Raw genomic sequence first — 24,619 nt, forward strand, 5'->3', positions numbered from 1 at the left:
TTGTAATTACCTACAAAGTTGATGGACTCATGGTTGGTTGGGCATTCGCTCTCGTGATGATTGCCTTGACATAACAGACATGCCAAACTAGTTGCTTTCACTTCCTTTACATCAGTGGAACGTTGTAAGTTCTTCAACATATTATTAGTGATGGCTGAGAGTTGAGCGGACACCGAATCCTTGGTATCTAACTCAAATGCTCCAGGTGTTCTCCTTCCACTCCCAAGCCTTGAGGAAGGAAACTGATAATCATTATTAGCAATTCTGTCCAAGATAGCAAACACCTCAGTAGGTGATTTATCCAACAATGTCCCATTTGCCGAGGCATCCAGTAATAACCTCGTTGGTGCATTGACTCCATTATAGAACATGACTACTTGAGTCCAATCATGAAAACCATGATTTGAACACTTTCGAATCAAACTCTTGTAACGCTCCTAACACTCATACATGGATTCGTCGTCGCCCTGGCGAAAAGAAGATATTTCATTCCTTAGCTGCGTATTCATGTTTGATGGGTTGTACCTCAATAAGAAACTCTTGCAAAGATCGGCCTATGATTCCATAGAACCGGCTGGTACACCACTCAACCAAGCCCTTGCTCGGTCATGCAATGAATACGGAAAAAGTTTTAATTTCAGAAAATCCTCATGCACTCCTTCTTGGCGAAAAGAATCACAAACTTCCAGAAAATTACGAATGTGCTGCCTAGCATCTTCAGTTGGCATACCCCCAAACTGCCCAATAGAATTCAACATGTTGAACATGACTGGTTTCAGCTCGAAATGTGCAGCTTGAATTTTAGGTGCCACAATCCCAGGATTCAGATCATCCATCATCGGATTTAAGTGATCGTGAATAACACGCGGCCTAACAGCAGGATCATCATCGTCTAATACCGCGGCATTATGATTTCCATCATCCTGACCAATGCCTTGGTTTCCAATCTGATACATATTTCTTTGAGCACGTCTTATTCTTCTAAAAAGTCTTTCAATCTCAAGTTCTATTGGTTCCAAAGGCTCTTCAGAATTTCTTCTAGGCATACACTAGATAAACTTGAAAATAAAACAAAAATATCAAGTAAACTATACACAAATAAAAATGCAAAACAAAATAATATGCTATGGCAAAACTAAATAACTTCAGGCTGCCAATCCCCGGCAACGGCGCCAAAAACTTGTTCGCGTGTTGTGAGTACTATAAATTATACAAAAATAATGTGCAAGTATACACAATCGCTCAAGTAATATAATGATGAGTGAGTATCGTCTCCACAGGGATTGGGTGAAATTACAAAAGTCTAACCCAAGCAATGCACTATTCTATCTAAGTATAGTTAGTCTTGATATATACAAATGTCACGACAATGTAAATGTGTATGCTGGTGGATATGGAGTGATGGTCTGATGGAGTAGCAAATGGAAATGCAATGGCAATGATGAATGTTTAATGTTGAGTATGGTGAAATGTCAAGGCAATGAAAAATGGTAAAAACAGTAAATAAAAGAAAATAGAATGAAAAGAAAATAATCCTCACGTGACAAGCTTCCAAGAGAATAAATGGTAGGGATTGATCTAAGGATGCTAAACTTATTTCTCAAGTATATTTAAGCTACCTGGTCTTTACTTACTCGACAGAGCTTTCCTAAAGTATTCAAAAGAACCTAACAGAATAGGATGCCAAGGCATCTGCTCTCACTCAACAATGTTGGACAGCCTACCATATTGATAAAGACACCCTTTTTAGTCGTTGAAATCCTATCCTAGCCTCTTCCGAGATCTAAGGGATTAAGTTATAATATTCCTAGGCCAGTTCAAAGCCCCTTGAAAATACTATAACTCATTGCTTATGAGGATCTTATCTTGCGTTTCTTCCGAATACTTACAAGTATTTTTAGTCTAGGATTCTTCCGAATACCTAACCTTCATCTAAGAAATGGACATTTCCATGCCTCTTACAAGCCTAGATGGTGAAGCGTTCATAAGCAAAGCAAATAAAGAACCAAAATAAACTTAAATATACCATTAAAAATAAAGTTCAAACAACCATTAAATCAACCACCACCAAATAAGTTAGTTCATGGTGGGGTTCAAAATATCCAAACACAAAGTCATGAAAATATTTGTTCCAACAACCCACAAATAAATATAAAATAGCAAGAAAAAGGGAAGTTAAGAAGAAGCCTTCGACGCGCCACCGGAGGTCTCTTCTCGGCCACCGTGAACCACCTAGCTCGCTAGCTCCTTTCGGCTCCTAGCTCGCCACTCCTTGGAGCTTTATCAATGGAGGAATATCCCAAGGAAGAAGAAGGGAAAAGGAAAAATAAAAATCTGATTTTTGCTACAGTGTGCGTCCTCCTTTTGTCTCTCCCATGAGGTGTCATATATAATAAAAAAATATCTAGGGTAATTATGAGGTTGTTGGGTGATGTTGGGTGCAAAATACCCCTCATACCCCTAAAATCACATGTTGTGCATGAACCTTATCCTCCAAGTGGAAGTGGTCCTCTGACAGCTCTGGCAGGCAGTTATAGCAGTCCTTCACGTACAGAGACAACTGTCTAGTGCCAGCTGTCCTTGTACAGAAATATCTTTTTATTGTCTTTTTCTACGCCAGAAATGCCGAGGCATTTCATTCTGCTTTTGCAACATGTGATGTCGCGGCATTGCTTCCCAAAGAATCCTTTTTCTTGCTATTCCCTGCACACCACAAACAAACTGCACCTTTCCCTCAAGCAGCACTATTAAGAAATAAAATAACACTACCACCACAAATGCAACTATATGCAACTACATGATCCTAAAATGCCTAAAATGAGCTTTTAAACAAACAATAACTTAAGTGAAAAAGGCCTTAAAAGTAGCCTTTTTAGGAAGTTATTACCTCCCTAATAAGCAATTGTAAGTGGGTATAATATCCATCACAAGGAATTCCACTTCATATGTAGCTGGGCCGATAGTTAAAGGAATGCCAATCTTTCCTAACACTTCTCTTTTGGTTCCATCAAAAGCTCGAACAATGCTCTGACTATTTCTAATGAGTGTGCTATCAACTGGTAGTTTCTTTAAAGTCACTAATGGCGTTACATTTAAAGCTGAGCCATTATCAACTAACACTCGAGATAGAATATGTCCTTTGCACTTAACCATGATATGCAGGGCTTTAGGAATACCATTCATCCTAGAGGGGATTTCATCTTCAGAAAAAGAAATGAAATTATTAGCATGTATGTTTGTGACCAACCCATCCAACTTATTTACCGAAAATTCTTTTGGTACAAAAGTCTGATTTAACACTTTCAATAAGGTATTCCGATGTGCCTCAAAGCTTAATAAAAGTGCCAAGACTGATATACGAGCAGGCAACTTATGCAACTGTTCAACAATACTGTATTCACTATGTTTGAGAAATTTCAAATATTCTAACACTTTATTCTCAGTTACTGGCTCGTTGATGACATGTTCATCTTCTCTCAACTGCAGGTCAACCTTTTTCCCTTTGTCAACGGTAGCTTGCTTCTCAGGTTTTTTGAAATAACATCTTCCGCTTCGAGTAAAATGTCCAACCTCATCTACTTCATCCTTTTATTTTACTATATCATCCATCTTACAACCATATTTCCATGGCACTTGTTTGTCATCTTTATACAGGAACGAAGATGGAGGTATTATAACCACTTTTGGAGTTATTTTCTCTAATAATCGAATCCTTGGTGTAATAATTAGAGGACAATCAGAATTGTAGATCCCTCTAGGCGATCCCTCAGAGGCGCAAATATCCATTTCCTATTCTTCTGGTACTTCCTTGAAGAACTCCTCTTCTTTTTCATCCATAAACTTTTGTACCAAATCTCAGAAATCTGGACAATGTTGTATAACGTGTCCTTCACATTGGTGGTATTGACATGTATTTTCACTATTGAATTTTTCAACTGGAAAATTAGGCATCAACAGACCAACATTGATCATTTGACTCCACACCCAACACATGGGTGATTCCACCTCACTAACTTCCATTATAATTTCTTTCTTTTTTCTTCACTGACAATATTGATTCCTATACCTGCGTGGTTTAGCAATGGATTTTGGGCCACATTAGGCTGATCATTGTCACCAAAATTGATGATATTCCTGTTTCTAAGACTTTTAACAAGTTTCTTAAATGACATGTAGTTTTCAATAGAGTGCCCATGAGCTCCTGCATGATATTCACATTGCAAGCTAGCATCGTACCATTTAGGGTATGGAGGTTGCATATGTGATATATGATAAGGTGACACCACATGTTTATCATACAAGATATGAAACAATTCCTTATAGGTTATAGGAATTTGATCAAACTGGGGCTTCTCTCTTTCTTGCATCTCTCTTATCCCTTGCCTAGCAGGGTTTTGTATAAATGATCTTGTATCCTGAGGTTGAGACACCATGATGTTATTGGATTCGTATTTCCTCACGTTATTTACCTCACTATTTTTCTTTTCATTAGTGGTTTCTTGCTAGATTCACCACTATCAAGTTTCCCACTCTTAACTTCCATTTTAATCATCTCACCAACTGTGACTATGTCAGCAAAGCTCTTGAAGGAATTCCCTATAAGGTGAGTAAAGAAAGGAGCTCTTAAAGTATTCACAAAGAGCACAACTGTCTCATCTTCTTCAATGGGTGGATGTACTTGTACAACTATGTCCCTCCATCTCTAGGCATACTATCTGAAGTTCTCATTGGATTTCTTTTCCATACTATGCAGCACCAATCGATTGGGCCTTATATCTTTTACATGCTTATATTGTTCAAGAAAAGATTTTTCCAAATCTTTCTAAGATTTAATATAAGCTTTACTTAACTGGTTGTACCATCGAATAGCCGAACCTGTTAAGCTTTCTTGGAAACAATGAATCAATTGTTTGTCATCCCCTATATAACCTGTCATTTTTCTGTAAAACATTGTGATATGAGCAGAGGGGCATTTCACACCATCGATGTAACACCCTCAACCCGTATCCAACCTGGATCCGAGTCTGAAGTGTCACATTGACTTTTTAAAACATTTACTTGTATAAAATAGTGAGTAATTTTAAACTTTTATAACATATATCTTATTCAAAATGTTTACAGAACTATTCAGATCTTATACACTATATTCTTTTGAGTGCATGCCAACTAGAACTTTATATATTAAAATACATATTATTCACCTTTCTTCTGATCTGACTTCAGTAAGGAGAACTGACCTATCTTTCTCCACATTGGTTTTTACTCTTCTTCTCGTTTCTATAACCTACGTGTGAAACAATCACACACTAAGTCTATGACTTAGTGAGGTAATAAACATATAATGTAAACTATAACTTGTAATCATGCATGAACAATTATTGCTATCACATCATACCCAAACATATATCCATTCATATATCAAATCCGCACATGCATATAATATCTTCTTTCCTATCATTATCATATTATTACCATTCATATTTCTATTCTCTTGTTTATATGATCCATTATGTTCATATCATATATCTTATAACATATACAATAATCACTAACACACATATATCATATCATATAATTCATATCACAAAACACACATATATATATCACATACATTGTATTCAATGTTATCTCTTATTATCCCATGTACACCTGTCACTAATTCTTTTTATCGTATAAACATATACTAAACATTTCTATACACATCATGGTACACATATATCAGTTCACAACTGAACACACATCGTATCATATCAATTGATTTATTTACTCTCTTTAAAGTCTATGTATTAACCCATGTATACTTTTGAGAATTTAAGGTATCTGAGTATATTGAGGTTGTGCACCACTATACTGTCACCACATCTCGTATAAATGTCCCGAATGACCTATCCAGAGGTCATAAAGAACCTCAAAAACTGTCCATAGGTCCTGAAGAACCTAGGTAAACGTCCATATATTCCTTAGAACATAGATATACTATCCATATGTCTCGAAAGACATAGGTAATTCTGTTCATATATTCCGTAGAACATAGGTAAACCCTCGACTCTTGGCATGCCAGCTATACCACTAGCTCTCATATTACATAACATGGGCATTATCATTTATAACATTTCATATCCATTGATCTTTATATTCTGTCACATACCACATGCATGTGTAACCATATATCTCATATCATATCACATGTATTCATGGGTATATCTGTAACACCCTCAACCCGTACCCGACCTAGATACGAGTCTGAGGTGTCTCATTGACTTTTCAAACTTTGACTCTTGACGAAAATCAAGGAAATTTAAAACTTTCATTAAAAAAATATTGTTACTTTATACAAGTTAACCAAAACAATACAAAAATGATCAGAACATTTGTAACTAACACTTTTCTTACATGCCAACACACTATACACCATCAAAATATATACTTTATCAGTTACTTCTGATCCGATCTTCTAGCGGTGCTGCTGTTCTTGCCACTCTTATTTCTGTTCTTCCCGATTCTTGGTACCTACGTGTAAATCACTTACACGCTAAGTCACAGACTTAGCGAGGCATCATAAAATATATAATACACTTATAACATGTAACAATATAGACATACTATATTCTATCATATTATCCAAACTCATTTCATTATCTCAAAAAAATCATCTCAAATTACATATAAATAAATAAATAAATATGCATATATCATTATTAATCTCCTTATTAATCCCTGTGCATACTTGATTCAATACAAGCAATGGTAACATGATAAAATACAATCATACAAACTCTTTTCATATCTTTTATAGGCCCATGTACATTACTGAGAACTTAAGGTATTTGAGTACATTGAGGTTGTGCACCATTATGCCATCACCACAACTCGTATAAATGCCCCGAAGGACCTATCCAGAGGTCATAAAGAACCTCAACAACTATCCATAGGTCCCAAAGAACCTAGGTAAACTATCCATATGTCCCGTAGAACATATGTAAACTGTCCATATATCCTGAAAGACATAGGTAAACCCTCGACTCTTGGCATGCCAACTATACCCCTAGCTCTCAAATCACATAATATGGGCATTATCATTTATAACAGTTCACATATTAACATCACTTATTCATATCATTTCTCTTATAATCACATATTTTTTTCTTCTGTCACATACGACATGTATGTGTAAAACTCTATCTTATATCATATAACATGTAATACAAGTGCATGTAGTCACGTATTAAATGTGATAACGTGGATCAATCACTCAGTCTTCTCTACATGCACATATCACATTCATATTTTATAGTCATATAAGTTCATAAATTTATATACATATCTATATCATGTAACATTCACTATAACATATAAACATATATGCATATAATCATCCATCTCATACTCTGCCACACAAGCATTTGAGTACATTCATATGAGTCATATAACATGTGGTGAATCATATGTAAACATATATAACTCATACACATTTAATCCAAACTATAATATATGCATGATCATACTATTATACAATGACATTTATCTCGGAAATAGACTTATCGCAAGTCTTATTTCCATTACCTTATACCTATATTATGCACTCACCTTAGCCTTGCTTGCTTTGATTTGATCCTAATCCCTCGATTGTTCCGGAACAATATTATGCTCTAAATCAATATAGCATTACATTGATACATATCAGTATACTAATTGATATATTCTAAACTATCACTTTTTACACTAAAAGAAAGGCTATTTCATCTCTTAATGAAGGTATGTATCGATGCACTCTATAGTGTATTGATGCATCCCTTAACGAGTGCATCGATGCACTATCTATGCATCGGTACACAATTCACATTCGATGTTTATTTGTTTGAGAGTGCATTTGTACACATTGAATGTGCATCGAATGCACATAACCTAGAAATTCTAGTTAGAGCATGAAATTCACTTTCTTTTTAGCTCAACTCTTCATATTTCATTCCCTTTTATATTCTTAACTCACATACACATATTCAAACTCATTTCTATTCATTAATCAACTCTTTAACCTCAAAATCCTATCCTCCATATGTAATTCAAGAATTACACTAAATTTTCAACATGTTCCAAATTCAATTATATTGTTTCTAACTTCTTAATTAGACCCTTGACAAGTCAAATTTGGTCTGGAAATGTAATAAATGTCTTTCAACCAAGATTTTATTTATTCACTTCCTTTCTTTAATCCTTTCTATATCTTTCCTCTTATTGTTTTATGACAATTTAAGCTTTCTTTAAGCTTAAGAGTCACTTGATAATCAAAACCAAACTTATAATTCAATTGAAAATCAACTAATAAGAACTCACCTTTGCCTTGAGCTCCCACGTATGAAGAAGAATAGAGGAAAATAGGACTCCAGAAGATGGGATATTTCTTCCTTTCATCCACGTGGGTTACTCCCTTAAAAAGGAAAAAATAAAAATCTTTCCTTGCTAAATTACCATTTTACCATTTACTTAATTTATTAATTACCATCAATCATCCTCTAAATGTTCCAATTTAGTTCCTGAACTTTTAAATATTTCAAAATTAGACCCCAAAGTTTCAAAATTTCTATTTTAGTCACTAGCCCAGATTTTGGTATATTACAAATCTCCCCTCCTTTAAAGAAAATTCGTCCTCGAATTTTCACCAAACATATCAATAAGAACATATCTTCTAATGTTCTCATGATACCTCATTTACTTATTATTTCCTTCATTTATTTCTTCAACTACCCTTTTTCCTTTATACATTTATCTACTGTCAGTTATCATATACACAGTAACCCATAACCTCAATCAATTTATGTCTTTTCTCTCATTCGATTCTGTATTTTCATTTGACCTTTCTAAAATCCATATAATGTCACTTATCACGTAAACATTAACATCCATTTCATCACTCAACATCATAAATCCATCTCTAACAACCTTATAATAATAGTCAAATTCTTATTCCATCAACATTTGACTAAGCATACAACCTTAAATCTTTTCCAAATGTAATTAAACATATACTTTACGGAATCAAATAATCTTTTCGCATCACCTTGCACATTTTTCTTACTTCTATATCAAACTTATAAATCACACTTTACACTCTTTTCCAATTAATTTCTCTATATCTATTTATTTCTTCATAAATCACCATCTTATTGTCTCATAGATCATATCTTTTTCCTTATGCTTCTATAATCCTTTCATATCACTTATATTTATCTTTAAATAACATTCCACATTGTATTTCCATAATTCAAATATTTAACACTACTTACACAACCTTATTCCTTGTAAAATTCTTATTCAATAAAAATATATTTATCCCTTTTTCATCTCAAACTTTTCTGTTAAATCTTTAACTTCCATCAAACATATAAATCCTTTAACTTTAATACATTCACTCTCACATTACTTTGTTATTCAACCTAATTCTCTAAAGCAAAACGTAAACCTTCGTCAAATCATCCACATATGTTCTCTATAATCAAAATAACTCATCCTTTATTTACTTAACTTATTAAACCTTCCTTTTTATTTGTCCCTAATACAATTTTCTTGATTCAAATTCAAACATTTCATTTATCTTTGTCTTATATACTAATCACACATATATATATATATTCCCCAAACTCTTCCAAAATATATTCCTATCACTTGCTCTTTTAATATTTTTCCTCATAACATATATCCTCCCACATTGACATTTTCAATCCGTCTAAGTTGATTAGTTGTACCTCTTCCTAATTTACAATTATCATTTGCATACTAACTATATAACTAGTTCATCTCTAATATTACTTCCAATCCCTTGAAGAATAACTCCATTAGGTTAACAGAGAATTCAACTCCCTAAATATGAATGAAACACCTCCAACATATATGGTTTACTTGAGCAATGTGCCTTAATAAATTTGTCACTTTAATATTACTACAAATGACTTCTATCTAAATTCTCAATTCTCTCACCCATTCACTACTCATATATATATGCAAATCGGATCAACCAATATCATAACGCATTTACTGTACAATAGAAAAATACCTATTATTATCTCCGGTTCATCAAAATCTTCATTGGTATTAATATTATACGTTCGAGCAGTGGAACGTATTTCTTGTTAAGTAGAGGATTCAGATTGACCTCTTTCTCTACCATTTCTTTTTTGAGATATCGAAGCAAATCGCTCCAACTGTGCATGCTCTTTTGTCCCTAATGGACAATCTCTCATGAAATATCTTGTTTCCCCACATCGGAAACAAGATCCAGATTTAACTCTATACGTCCTACCGTAATATCTTCCACAAGTCTGACAATGTCTCTGTTGTGCTCTTCCATTACCAGACCCTACTGATTGGATCTGTCTATTTCTCATCTGATTTGATTCTCTAACGGAGGATACCACCGATCCAGACCTTGTTTGAGACTGAAAACCAAAATCTCTACCTCTCTTGGGTGGTGCAGAACTCGATGAAGCCCTGTTTATTTTAGAGGGTTGGGTTCTTTAATCCCTAAACCTTTTATTCTGAGCTCTCTCTAGAGTTTTAGCATGATTTACTATTTCTTGAAACGAGGACAAGTTCAGCACTATTAACATTTCTTTCAACCTCCGACGCAAGCCCTTTGTAAACTACACACACGCATCCTTCTCTGTTGGGATCAACTCAGCCGCAAAACGACTTAACTTATTAAACTCGCACTCATACTCATACACTGTGCGATTCATTTGTTTTAGATTCAAGAATTATTGCTTCATTTGCTTGATAAACTGGTCTCCTATATACTTGTGCTTAAACTCTTCTAAGAACAGAGACCATGTCACTTGATCACTGGTCATTCTCAAAGTGACATTTGTCCACCAAATTCTCGCTTGCCCACGAAGCAATGAGATCACTATGTTCAGTTTCTCCACATCAGAACAGTGGAGTCCTTCTAACATCATTTTTACATCACTAAGCCAAAGGTCTGCAACAACAGGACCTTCTTCAGCTTCACCTTTAAACTCTGGAGCTCCTAAACCCTTCAACTCCTTTGCAACATTCATTCTTGGAGTTGAAGTAGCAGGGGGTTGAAAATGCGTCAAAACTGTATCTAACATTCTAAAGAACACATCTTGATCAGCTACAACCACTCCAGAAGGTGCTTGTTCTTCACCTTACCGGGTCAGGGTAGGTGAATTACTACTTTCAGCAGGCCGATCATCTCCCGCTTGACTTCGAGAACTATCATGTCTGGACATCTATAAAAACATACTCATATCATTCTATCAGTAAAACAACATACTTAGTATTATATCGGATCAGAAGTTTTCACTATTTTGTTGACATGTATACCTTATAAGACACTCTAGACTTCGGTTTATGTCGAGAATCGACTAAAACGTAGCTCTGATACCATTAAATGTAACACCCTCAACCCTTACCCGACCCGGATACGAGTCTGAGATGTCACATTGACTTTTCAAACTTTGACTCTTGACGAAAATCAAGGAAATTTAAAACTTTCATTAAAATAACATTGTTACTTTACACAAGTTAACCAAAACAAGATAAAAATGATCGGAGCATTTGTAACTAACACTTTTCTTACATGCCAACACATACACCATCAAACTACATACTTTATCAGTTATTTCTGATCTGATCTTCTAGCAGTGTTGTTGTTTTTGCCACTCCTATTTCTGTTCTTCCCGATTCTTGGTACCTACGTGTAAATCACTTACACGCTAAGTCACAGACTTAGTGAGGCATCATAAAATATATAATACACTTATAACATGTAACAATATAGACATACTATATTCTATCATATTATCCAAACTCATTTCATTATCTCAAACAAATCATCTCAAATTACATATAAATAAATAAATAAATATGCATAGATCATTATTAATCTCCTTATTAATTCCTGTGCATACGTGATTCAGTACAAGCAATGGTAACATGATAAAATACAATCATATAAACTCTTTTCATATCTTTTATAGGCTCATGTACATTACTGAAAACTTAAGGTATTTGAGTACATTGAGGTTGTGCACCACTATGCTGTCACCACAACTCGTATAAATGTCCTGAAAGACCTATCCAGAGGTCATAAAGAACCTCGACAACTATCCATAGGTCCCAAAGAACCTAGGTAAACTATCCATATATCCCGTAGAACATAGGTAAACTGTTCATATGTCCCGAAAGACATAGGTAAACCCTCGACTCTTGGCATGCCAACTATACCCCTAGCTCTCAAATCACATAACATGGGCATTATCATTTATAACAGTTCACATATTAACATCATTTATTCATATCATTTCTCTTATAATCACATATTTCTTTTCTTCTGTCACATACCACATGTATGTGTAAAACTTTATCTCTTATCATATAACATGTAATACAAGTGCATGTAATCACGTATTAAATGTGATAACGTAGATCATATCACTTAGTCTTCTCTATATGCACATATCACATTCATATTTTTATAGTCATATAAGTTCATAAATTTATATACATATCTATATCATGTAACATTCACTATAACATATAAACACATATGCATATAATCATCCATCTCATACTCTACCACACAATCATTTGAGTACATTCATATGAGTCATATAACATGTGGTGAATCATATGTAAACATATATAACTTACACACATTTAATCCAAACTATAATATATGCATGTTCATACTATTATACTATGACATTTATCTCAGAAATAGACTTATCACAAGTCTTATTTCCATTACCTTATACCTATATTATGCACTCACCTTAGCCTTGATTGCTTTGATTTGATCCTAATCCCTCGATTATTCCAGAACAATATTACGTTCTAAATCAATATAGCAATACATTGATACATATCAGTATACTAATTGATATATTTTAAACTATCACGTTTTACACTAAAAGGAAGGTTATTTCATCTCTTAATGAAGGTATGTATCAATGCACTCTTTAGTGTATCGATGCATCCCTTAACGAGGTGCATCGATGCATCCCTTAACGAGTGCATCGATGCTCTATCTATGCATCAGTACACAATTCACATTCGATGTTTATTTGTTTGAGAGTGCATCAATACGCATTGAATGTGCATCGATGCACACAACCCAAAAATTCCAGTTAGAGCACAAAATTCACTTTCTTTTTAGCTCAAATCTTCATATTTCATTCCCTTAACTCACATACACAAATTCAAACTCATTTCTGTTTATTAATCACCTCTTTAACCTTAAAATCCTATCCTTCATATGTAATTCAAGAATTACACTAAATTTTCAACATGTTCTAAATTCAATTCTATTGCTTCTAACTTCTTAATTAGACCCTTAACAAGTCAAATTTGGTCTGAAAATCTAATAAATGTCTTTCAACCAAGATTTCATTTATTCACTTCATTCCTTTAATCCTTTCTATACTTTTCCTCTTATTGTTTTATGACAATTTAAACTTTCCTTAAGCTTAAGAGTCACTTGATAATATAAACCAAACTTAAAATTCAACTGAAAATCAACTAATAAGAACTCTCACCTTTGCCTTGAGCTCCCACGTATGAAGAAGAAAGGAGAAAAAGAGGACTCTGGAAGATGGGATATTTCTTCCTTTCATCCACATGGGTTACTCTCTTAAAAAGGAAAAAAATAAAAATATTTCCTTGCCAAATTACCATTTTACCCTTTACTTAATTTAATAATTACCAAAAATCATCCTCTAAATGTTCTAATTTAGTTCCTGAACTTTTAAATATTTCAAAAAACCAGACCCCAAAGTTTCAAAGTTTCTATTTTAGTCCTAGCCCAGATTTTGGGATATTACAATATCCCATAGCATATAAATAACATATAAACTTATGCATGTATTCATGTATATACTTTCATCTAGCCTATATATCAATGTCATATAACTTATCTCATAACTTATTTGATATTCTTATATATTCTCATCTTATAACTTATATTACATATGCATATAACCTTATGACTTATTATCAAGTAACTCAATTAATGTTCCTATATGGTTTCATCTTTATCATATAACTTATGAGCTATTCTTATATTATCCTAGATCAACCATACTTTGTTTATCTCACTTTTTATATCATTCATTTATCGTATATAACATGGCTTAATATATATTTGTATTCTTTTTCACCTAATCACATCTACCTCTTCTCATATATCTCATACATAATCTCTATCATATATATATTCCTTCACTTATCTTATAGTTATGTATCATATTACATAATTTAACTTATATCATATTATCATGTGTACATATACCATGGACACTAAACATGTATCATATAAACATGTATTCACACATATTATTAACACATGCAACAATCAATAACACACATGTAACATATCAAACATATGCTTGTATTAATGAATTCATTCATTTTACTATAGGAAATAGACTTGTCACAAGTCTTATTTCCATTAAATATAATACACTATCTAATATGTGTTGCGTATTATGAGTACTATAAAATTATACGCAAATAATGTGCAAGTATACACAATCGCTTAAGTAATAAAGTGATAAGTGAGTATCGTCTCCACATGGATTGGAAGGATATTGAGTAAAGTTTATGCACTATTCTAAAGAAATTAAGTATAGCTAATGGTATTCATAAATGATTATGCCAAGGCAAATGAAATGTGTATAAAGGTGGATGTATATGAATGGTCTGATGGTGTAGTGAATGGAAATGAAGTGGCAAGAACAATTGTTTAGTGTTAAAGATGGTGTAATGTCGAGGGAATGAAAAACAGTAAATAAACAGCAAATAAAATGAAAAGAATATAATCCTCACGTGACAAGCTTCCAATTGAATGAATGGTAAGGATTGATTTGAGGATGCTAAACTTATTTCTCAGGCATATTTAAGTTTTCTGGACTTCACTTACTCAAAAGGGATTTCCTAGAGTGTTCTTAAAAGAACCTAACAGAATAGGATGCCAAGGCATCTACTTTCACTCAACGATGTTGGCCAGCTTACCCTATTGATAAATACACCATTTTTAGTCATTGAAATCCTATCATAGTCTCTCCCGAGATCTAAGGTATTAGGTTATAATATTCCTAGCCCGGTTCAAAGCCCCTTGAAAATATTATAACCCATTGCTTACGAGGATCTTGTCTTGTGTTTCTCTCGAATACTACAAGTATTTTTAGTTTAGGTTTCTCTCGAACACCTAACCTTCATCTAAAAAATGGACACTCCCATGCCTCTTACAAGCCTAGATGGTGAAGCATTCATAAGTAAAGCAAATAAAGAGCCAAGATAAACTTTAATATACCATTAAAATAAAGTTTAAACAACATAAACCAACCACCACCAAATAAGTTAGTTTATGGTGGGGTTCGAAATATCCACAAAATAAATCATGAAAATATTCGTTCCAACAACCTACAAGTAATATAAAAATAACATCAAAAGGGAAGTGAGAAGAAGCCTTCAACGCGCGCTACTAGAGGTCTCATCGGCTACCACAAACCACCTTAGCTCGCTAGCTCCTCTTGGAAGCCTAGCTCGCCACTCCTTGGAGCTTTATCAATGGAGAAAAACCCAAGGAAGAACAAAGGGAAAAAGAGAATAAAAATGAGATTTTTCTACTCTACTCTATGCGTCTCATTTCTTCCACACACACTATCTCTTGTGAGGTGTAATATATAATAAAAATATCTAGGGGTAATGATGAGGTTGTTGGGTGCAAAATACCCCTCATACCCCTAGAATCACACCTTATGTGTGAACCTTATCCTCCAGGTGGCAGTGATCTCATAGCAGGCTGTTATAGCCATAATTTCACGTACAAAGCCAGCTGTCCTCGTACAGATGTATCATTTTGTCGTTTTCTGCACCAGAAATGCCAAGGCATTTCAAACTGCTTCAGCAATGTGTAATGCCACAACATTACTTCCCAGTTCGCCTATTTTGCTTGTTATTTCCTGCACATCACTAAAAACCATACCTTTCTCTTCATATAACACCTTAATAAAATAAAGTAACACAACCACCAAAAATGCAATTATATGCAGCTACATACAAATAAAATGACCTATATGTACCCTTAAACAAATAATAACTTTAGTGGAAAAGGCCTTAAAATGGTCTTTTTACGGAGTTATCACACCCCCGAACTTAAGTTATTTCTTTTCCTCAAGCAATGGATAACAATTAACATAATCAAAATGTCATGGAAATTTTCATCATTAGGACAATAAGAAAAAAATTGAATTTTGATCCTTAAAAAAATTGGCTTCAACATGCTAGACATATCAAGAATTCAAGTACTTTTCCCTAGGTCAAGATTCTTTATGGTGTTGTGTGTGCGTGATTGTATCTAATCTATACTTAAAGAATTTAGGCAATTTCTAATTGAGTTCCCTAGTTTCACCACGGCATTAACTCATTCATTAAGCACATTTATACTCCCTTTTCACTTACTACACATTTTTTCACTTTTTTTTTATGCTGCTACGAAGGGAGTCAGCTCATCACATCTACCATCCCACACTCTAGGTGAAAGGGATCATACCTTCCACCCCCAAGCTAGTCAGGTAGAGTCATCCTGTGACTACTTTCATTCTCTCATATGCTCGTGGCTGCCATTTATTAAAGAGAGTTCCAGGTAATGCCACGGCATAGAGGAGTGTCCCTCTACAGCTATGCCGAAGCATTTATTCATGATTAAACAAAATTTAGACATAAGGGAGTTCTTAAACAGTGATTTATCATTTAAGCATAATATCATATTTTAATGCCAAGGCTAACTAGAGTTCTTTAATAAAAATTTCCTAAGTTCCTTAAGTATAGAGAACATACAAATCGTGTAAGAATAATTCACAAAGCATCAAGCCCTAGAGTTAGTTCTATCATTCTCAATAGTCATTTGCATTCAATTTCCAGCCTAACAAGTTCATCATCATCGGGTATCATTAAAACATTTCATCTAATTGTCCTATCATTTACTGATGCCATGGCATAACATTATGTTAATATTATCATGCACATGTTCTACAAAGAACACAACCTCCCCAAAACTTGAGAGAAGCATTGTCCTTAATACTGAATAAAAACTAAGTTAAAACTAGACTACATGTTATGTGATGCAATGCAATGCAAGGTACCTTGTCTTCTTAAGATGGTGGTGGAGTCACGCTGGCAGTGCTAGCAGTATTGTGCCTGGTGCACTTCCTCAATGGGGTGGGCTTGCATCAGGCTCAGAATTGGGTTCAGCAGGTGGTGTGCTAGGGCCTTCAGTATTCTTGGATGCTGGGATCTCTACATTCCCAATAGATGACTTCAGACATCATCTAGTCTGTGTTGACTGGGTTAGCATCATTTGGCTTGGGTGTATTATCTTGCTGAGTGACATTTGAAAATGTCGTGGCATCCTCAAACGCTGGCAAGATTGCGTCCATGATGACTGGAAGATTATAAGTCAAATATAGGAGCATCTCCTTATGAACAGGTGCCATAATTGCGTCTTGTTAGAGCCTCGATTGCATCTAGCTTTGCCATGGCATTTTGGTTTACAGCAGCATGTGAAGTTCCCTCATGAGATTTCATCATACTCATCCTCCAAAACACCCTTCGTCCTAAAAGGAAATAATATTAAAATTAAAAATAAAGAAATAAAACAAAGAAAAATAAACAAACAAACAAACAAACACTCACGACAAAACAAAACTTTTAAAACATAAATTAAAAAGGGGTTAAGGGATGCAAACTCCAAAACATCATGAATTATCATGGCATTTTTTTCGTGTTCGATTGGAGCACCAGTATAAACCAAAATGCTCCACATATATAACAGCGCCACCTTCAGTGTAATTCGATAGAACCCGATTTGTAGGACCTTTGCAGTAGTCCTCTCTCCTCTTGAGAGTTCTCTACATAAAACTAACTGGTGTTGAAATAAGATCTCGTTTCGTTCCAATTGCCATGGCATCTTTTATTTGCTTGGGCATCAAAGTCTTCAAAGAAGTAGGGGTCATCCCAGTGATAGTAGTGAATATCCTGTATTAACTTGTTCTTGCCCTGGCTATTCAAGTATGGAAACAAAACAACACTAACGATAAAATTTACAAAGTCAGCATACCACGATAATTCCGTGGCAAATAATAATTTCTCATCAGGGAATTTAATCTCCATTTCATTCCTTAGTTCTTTCACAAGTTTTAGCCTAGAAAAATGGGCAACTAATTTGGGTTTAGGATGAGTAAATTCAATGAAATCCAAAGGTTCAGATTTCATACCTGGTCTAGCTATGAGTAAGCTAGACTAACCCGTCTCCTTTGAAATATCCTTATGCTCATCTTTATCTTCTTCATCAAGCTTCAAGTACTCACAAGTGCCTACAAAATTACTGTGGCATGATTCTGCAGCTTCTCTTTGGTCATCAACTCCTGCTAGTAGGGGTTTTTCTTTTGCCGTGCCATTATTTTGCCTGCCATAATTGGGTTTACTCATTGAACCTTCAACTTTGTTCTCCAGTAAATGTGAGTCCTCTTTCAATTGAGATTCTTTATGCATAATCTCATAGTTGGGTTCTTCGAGTGTCCCCCCCCAAACTTAGCATCTTTGTAGATCTAGGTACCACTCTCTAAGGTGAATGTACTAAATTGCTCACTGCTTTTAGCCTTAGTGACTTCAGTATCACTAGGCAATCTGTCTGGTTGGTATTCTTGTAATGCCGTGGTAATTTGATCTACTTGCATTTCCAAAGCTCTCAAAGACAAATTATGACTTTACAACCATACCCCTTGACTTTGTAATAATTCTTCTTAACTCTTAATAGATGCGTCGTGATCTTGTAATAGAGCCTTTGTAGTTTCCATAAAGTCTTGCATAGTAGCCTCTAGAGAACTTGTATTAAGTGAAGATTTTATCCCCTTATTATGCCATGGCATATTCGTTTAAAAGGATGGGGGCTCATCTATATATTGCTGCTGAGATAGATGACTGACATTACGAGCTTCTTGATTTTCCCATGAGAAATTAGATGTTGACTCCATCCTTAATTGTAGGTGTTGGAGTAAGGGTTGTTATTGCATCCATTGAAACTTCCCGCATATTTTATAGACCTTTGATTGTTCGGCCATTCACATTCATGGTGATTGCCTTGGCATAACAGACATGCCAAGCTATCAACCTTCACTTCTTTCAACTTATTAGAATGTTGAAAATTCTTCAACATATTGGTGATGGTAGAGAGTTGGGTCGACACTGAATCTTCATCTTCCAACTTGAATGTCCCAGATGCCTTCTTTCTAGTTTCAAACCTTGAAGAGAGAAATTGGTGATCATGGTTAGCAATTCGATCAAGAATGCCAAAAGCCTTTTCAGATGATTTGTCAAGTAAAGTGCCATTTGTCCAGGCATCTAGCATCATCCTCGTGGGTGCATTGGCTCCATTGTAGAACATCACGACTTGAGTCCAATCGTGGAATCCATGGTTGGTACATTTGCGAAGCAATTCTTTGTAGCGGTCCCAACACTCATGCATTGACTCGTCATCAACTTGGTGAAAAGATGTTATGGCATTCCTAAGATGGCTGTTCATATTGGGCAGATTATGTCGTAGCAATTTTTTTTGCACAAGTCAACCCAAGACCTTATCGAGCTAGAAGGTAATCTATTGAGCCTTGCCCTGGTATTATCTTTCAAAGAATATGGAAATAACTTCAATTTCAGCACATCTTCATCCATACCTTGTTGTCGAAAGGAGTAACATACCTCCAAAAATGATCAAACATGTTGCCTTGCATCCTCATTAGGAGCACCACCAAACATTCCAATCAAGTCTAACATATCGAACATAACCGGTTTGAGCTCGAATTGGGTTGCCTGAATCTTGGGAGGTATAATAGTAGGTTTTAAGTCATCCAAGGTAGGAGCTAAGTGATCTCTAATAGTTTGTAGTCGAGCAGTATTCCCAGTATTTGGAATTGTCGTGGCATTTAGAACTGCAGGATCCTTCACTCGATTTTGAACAACATGAGTCTCAGGTTCTATATGAGATAATGGTTCTTTGGGTCTTTTATGTGTCATGCAACAACGTAACACCTGAAAAAGGTAAACAAAAAAACAAATAACTATGTACAAAGGAAAAAATAAAACGGTGCAACAACTAAACTCAACATAGCCAATTGCCAATCCCTGACAACGGCGCCAAAAACTTGTTGCGTCTTGTGAGAACTATAAAATCATACGCAAATAATGTGCAAGTATACACAATCGCTCAAGTAATAAAGTGATAAGTGAGTATCGTCTCCATAGGGATTGGAAGGATATTGAGTAAAGTTTATGCACTATTTTAAAGAAATTAATTATAACTAATGGTATTCACAAATGATGATGCTGAGGCAAATGAAATGTGTATGCAGGTGGATGTAGATAAATGGTCTGATGGTGTAGTGAATGGAAATGCAGTGGCAAGAATAGTTGTTTAGTGTTGAAAATGGTGTAATGTCGAGGTAATGAAAAATGGTAAATAAACAGTAAATAAACAACAAATAAAATGAAAAGAAGATAATCCCCACGTGATAAGCTTCTAATAGAATGAATGGTAGGGATTGATTTGAGGATGCTAAACTTATTTCTCAGGCATATTTAAGTTTTCTAGACTCCACTTACTCGACAGGGCTTTCCTAGAGTGTTCTTAAAGGAACCTAACAGAATAGGATGCCAAGGCATCTGCTCTCACTCAACAATGTTGGCCATCCTACCCTATTGATAAATACACCATTTTTAGTCGTTGAAATCTTATCCTAGTCTCTCCCGAGATCTAAGGGATTAGGTTATAATATTCCTAGGTCGGTTCAATGCCCTTTGAAAATATTATAACCCATTTCTTTCGAGGATCTAGTCTTGTGTTTCTCTCGAATACTACAAGTATTTTTAGTTTAGGTTTCTCTCGAGCACCTAACCTTCATCTAAGAAATGGATACTACCATGCCTCTTACAAGCCTAGATGGTGAAGAATTCATGAGCAAAGCAAATAAAGAGCCAAGATAAACTTTAATATACCATTAAAATAAAGTTTAAACAACCATAAACCAACCACCACCAAATAAGTTAGTTCATGGTGGGGTTCAAAATATCCACAAAATAAATCATGAAAATATTCATTCCAACAACCCACAAATAATATAAAAATAACAACAAAAGGGAAGTGAGAAGAAGCCTTCGACATGCGCCACCGGAGGTCTCCTCGGCCACCACAAACCACCTTAGCTTGCTAGCTCCTCTCGAACGCCTAGCTCGCCACTCCTTGGAGCTTTATCAATGGAGAAAAACCCAAGGAATAAGAAAGGGAAAATGAGAATAAAAATGAGATTTTTCTGCTCTACTCTATGCGTCTCCTTTCTTCCACACTCTCTCTCTCTCTTGTGAGGTGTAATATATAATAAAAATATCTAGGGGTAATGATGAGGTTGTTGGGTGCAAAATACCCCTCATACCCCTAGAATCAAACCTTGTGTGTGAACCTTATCCTCCAGGTGGCAGTGGTCCCATAGAAGGCTGTTACAACCATAATTTCACGTACAGAGCCAGCTGTCCTCGTACAGATGTATCATTTTGTCGTTTTCTGCACCAGAAATGCCAAGGCATTTCAAACTGCTTCAGCAATGTGTAATGCCACAACATTACTTCCCAGTTCGCCTATTTTGCTTGTTATTTCCTGCACATCACTAAAAACCATACCTTTCTCTTCATATAACACCTTAATAAAATAAAGTAACACAACCACCAAAAATGCAATTATATGCAGCTATATACAAATAAAATGACCTATATGTACCCTTAAACAAATAATAACTTTAGTGGAAAAGGCCTTAAAATGGTCTTTTTACGGAGTTATCACCCCCCCAAACTTAAGTTATTTCTTGTCCTCAAGCAATGGATAACAATTAACATAATCAAAATATCATGGAAATTTTCATCATTATGACAACAAGAAAAAAAATTGAATTTCAACCCTCAGAAAAATTGGTTTCAACATGCTAGACATATCAAGAATTCAAGTACTTTTCCCTAGGTCAAGATTCTTTATAGTGTTGTGTGTGTGTGATTGTATGTAATCTATACTTAAAGAATTTAGGCAATTTCTAATTGAGTTCCCTAGTTTCGCCACGGCATTAACTCATTTGTTAAGCACATTTATAGTCCCTTTTCACTTACTACACATTTTTTTCTTTTTTTTCACTTTTTTTACGCTGCTACGAAGGGAGTCAGCTCATCACATCTACCATCACACACTCTAGGTGAAAGGTATCATACCTTCCTCCCCCAAGCTAGTCAGGTTGAGTCATCCCGTGACTACTTTCATTCTCTCATATGCTCGTGGCTGCCATTTATTAAAGAGAGTTCCAGGCAATGCCACAGCATAGAGGAGTGTCCCTCTACAGCTATGCCGAAACATTTATTCATGATTAAACAAAATTCAGATATAAGGGAGTTCTTAAACAGTGATTTATCTTTTAAGCATAATATCATATTTTAATGCCAAGGCTAACTAGAGTTCTTTAATAAAAATTTCCTAAGTTCCTTAAGTATAGAGAACATACAAATCGTGTAAGAATAATTCACAAAGCATCAAGCCCTAGAGTTAGTTCTATCATTCTCAATAGTCATTTGCATTCAATTTCCAACCTAACAAGTTCATCATCATCGGGTATCATTAAAACATTTCATCTAAATGTCCTATCATTTACTGATGCCATGGCATAACATTATGTTAATATTATCATGCACATGTTCTACAAAGAACACTACCTCCCCAAAACTTGAGAGAAGTATTGTCCTCAATACTGAATAAAAACTAAGTTAAAACTAGACTACATGTTATGTGATGCAATGCAATGCAAGGTACCTTGTCTTCTTAAGATGGTGGTGGAGTCACGCTGGCAGTGCTAGTAGTATTGCGCCTGGTGCACTTCCTCAATGGGGTGGGCTTGCGTCAGGCTCAGAATTGGGTTCAGCAGGTGGTGTGCTAGGGCCTTCAGTATTCTTGGATGCTGGGATCTCTACATGCCCAATAGATGACTTCAGACATCATCTAGTCCGTGTTGACTGGGTTAGCATCATTTGGCTTGGGTGTATTATCTTGCTGAGTGACATTTGGAAATGTCGTGGCATCCTCAAACGCTGGCAAGATTGCGTCCATGATGACTGGAAGATTATAAGCCAAATATATGAGCATCTCCTTATGAACATGTGCCACAATTGCGTATTGTTAGAGCCTCGATTGCATCTAGCTTTGCCATGGCATTTTGGTTTGCAGCAGCCTGTGAAGTTCCCTCATGAGATTTCATCATACTCATCCTCCAAAACACCCTTCTTCCTAAATGGAAATAATATTAAAATTAAAAATAAAGAAATAAAACAAAGAAAAAACAAACAAACAAACAAACACTCACGACAAAACAAAACTTCTAAAACATAAATTAAAAAGGGGTTAAGGGATGCAAACTCCAAAACATCATGAATTATCATGGCATTTTTGTCGTGTTCGATTGGAGCACCAGTATAAACCAAAATGCTCCACATATATAACAGCGCCACCTTCAGTGTAAGTCGATAGAACCCGATTTGTAGGACCTTTGCAGTAGTCCTCTCTCCTCTTGAGTATTCTCTACATAAAACTAATTGGTGATGAAATAAGATCTCGTTTCGTTCCCAGTTGCCATGGCATCTTTTAATTGCTTGGGCATCAAAGTATTCAAAGAAGTAGGGGTTATCCCAGTGATAGTAGTGAACATCATGTATTAACTTGTTCTTGCCCTGGCTATTCAAGTATGGAAACAAAACAACACTAACGATAAAATTTACAATGTCAGCATACCACGATAATGTCGTGGCAAATAATAATTTCTCATCAGGGAATTTAATCTCCATTTCATTCCTTCGTTCTTTCATAATTTTTAGCCTAGAAAAATGGGCAACTAATTTGGGTTTAGGATGAGTAAATTCAATGAAATCCAAAGGTTCAGATTTCGTACCTGGCCTAGCTATGAGTAAGCTAGACTAACCCGTCTCATTTGAAATATCCTTATGCTCATCTTTTTCTTCTTCATCGAGCTTCAAGTACTCACAAGTGCCTACAAAATTATTGTGGCATGATTCTGCAGCTTCCCTTTGGTCATCAACTCCTGCTAGTAGGGGTTTTTCTTTTGCCGTGCCATTATTTTGCCTATCATCATTGGGTTTACTCATTGAACCTTCAACTTTGTTCTCCAGTGAATGTGAGTCCTCTTGCAATTGAGATTCTTTATGCATAATCTCATAGTTGGGTTCTTCGAGTGTTCCCCCCTAAACTTAGCATCTTTGTAGATCTGGGTACCACTCCCTAAGGTGAATGTACTAAATTGCTCACTGTTTTTAGCCTTAGTGACTTCAGTATCACTAGGCAATCTGTCTGGTTGGTATTTTTGTAATGCCGTGGCAATTTGATCCACTTGCATTTCCAAAGCTCTCAAAGACAAATTATGACTTTACAACCATACCCCTTAACTTTGTAATAATTCTTCTTGACTCTTAATAGATGCGTCGTGATCTTGTAATAGAGCCTTTGTAGTTT

This window comes from Hibiscus syriacus, unplaced genomic scaffold, assembly GCF_006381635.1.
Source record: "Hibiscus syriacus cultivar Baekdansim isolate YM2019G1 unplaced genomic scaffold, ASM638163v2 tig00000715_pilon, whole genome shotgun sequence".
NCBI classification, from domain to species: Eukaryota; Viridiplantae; Streptophyta; class Magnoliopsida; order Malvales; family Malvaceae; genus Hibiscus; species Hibiscus syriacus.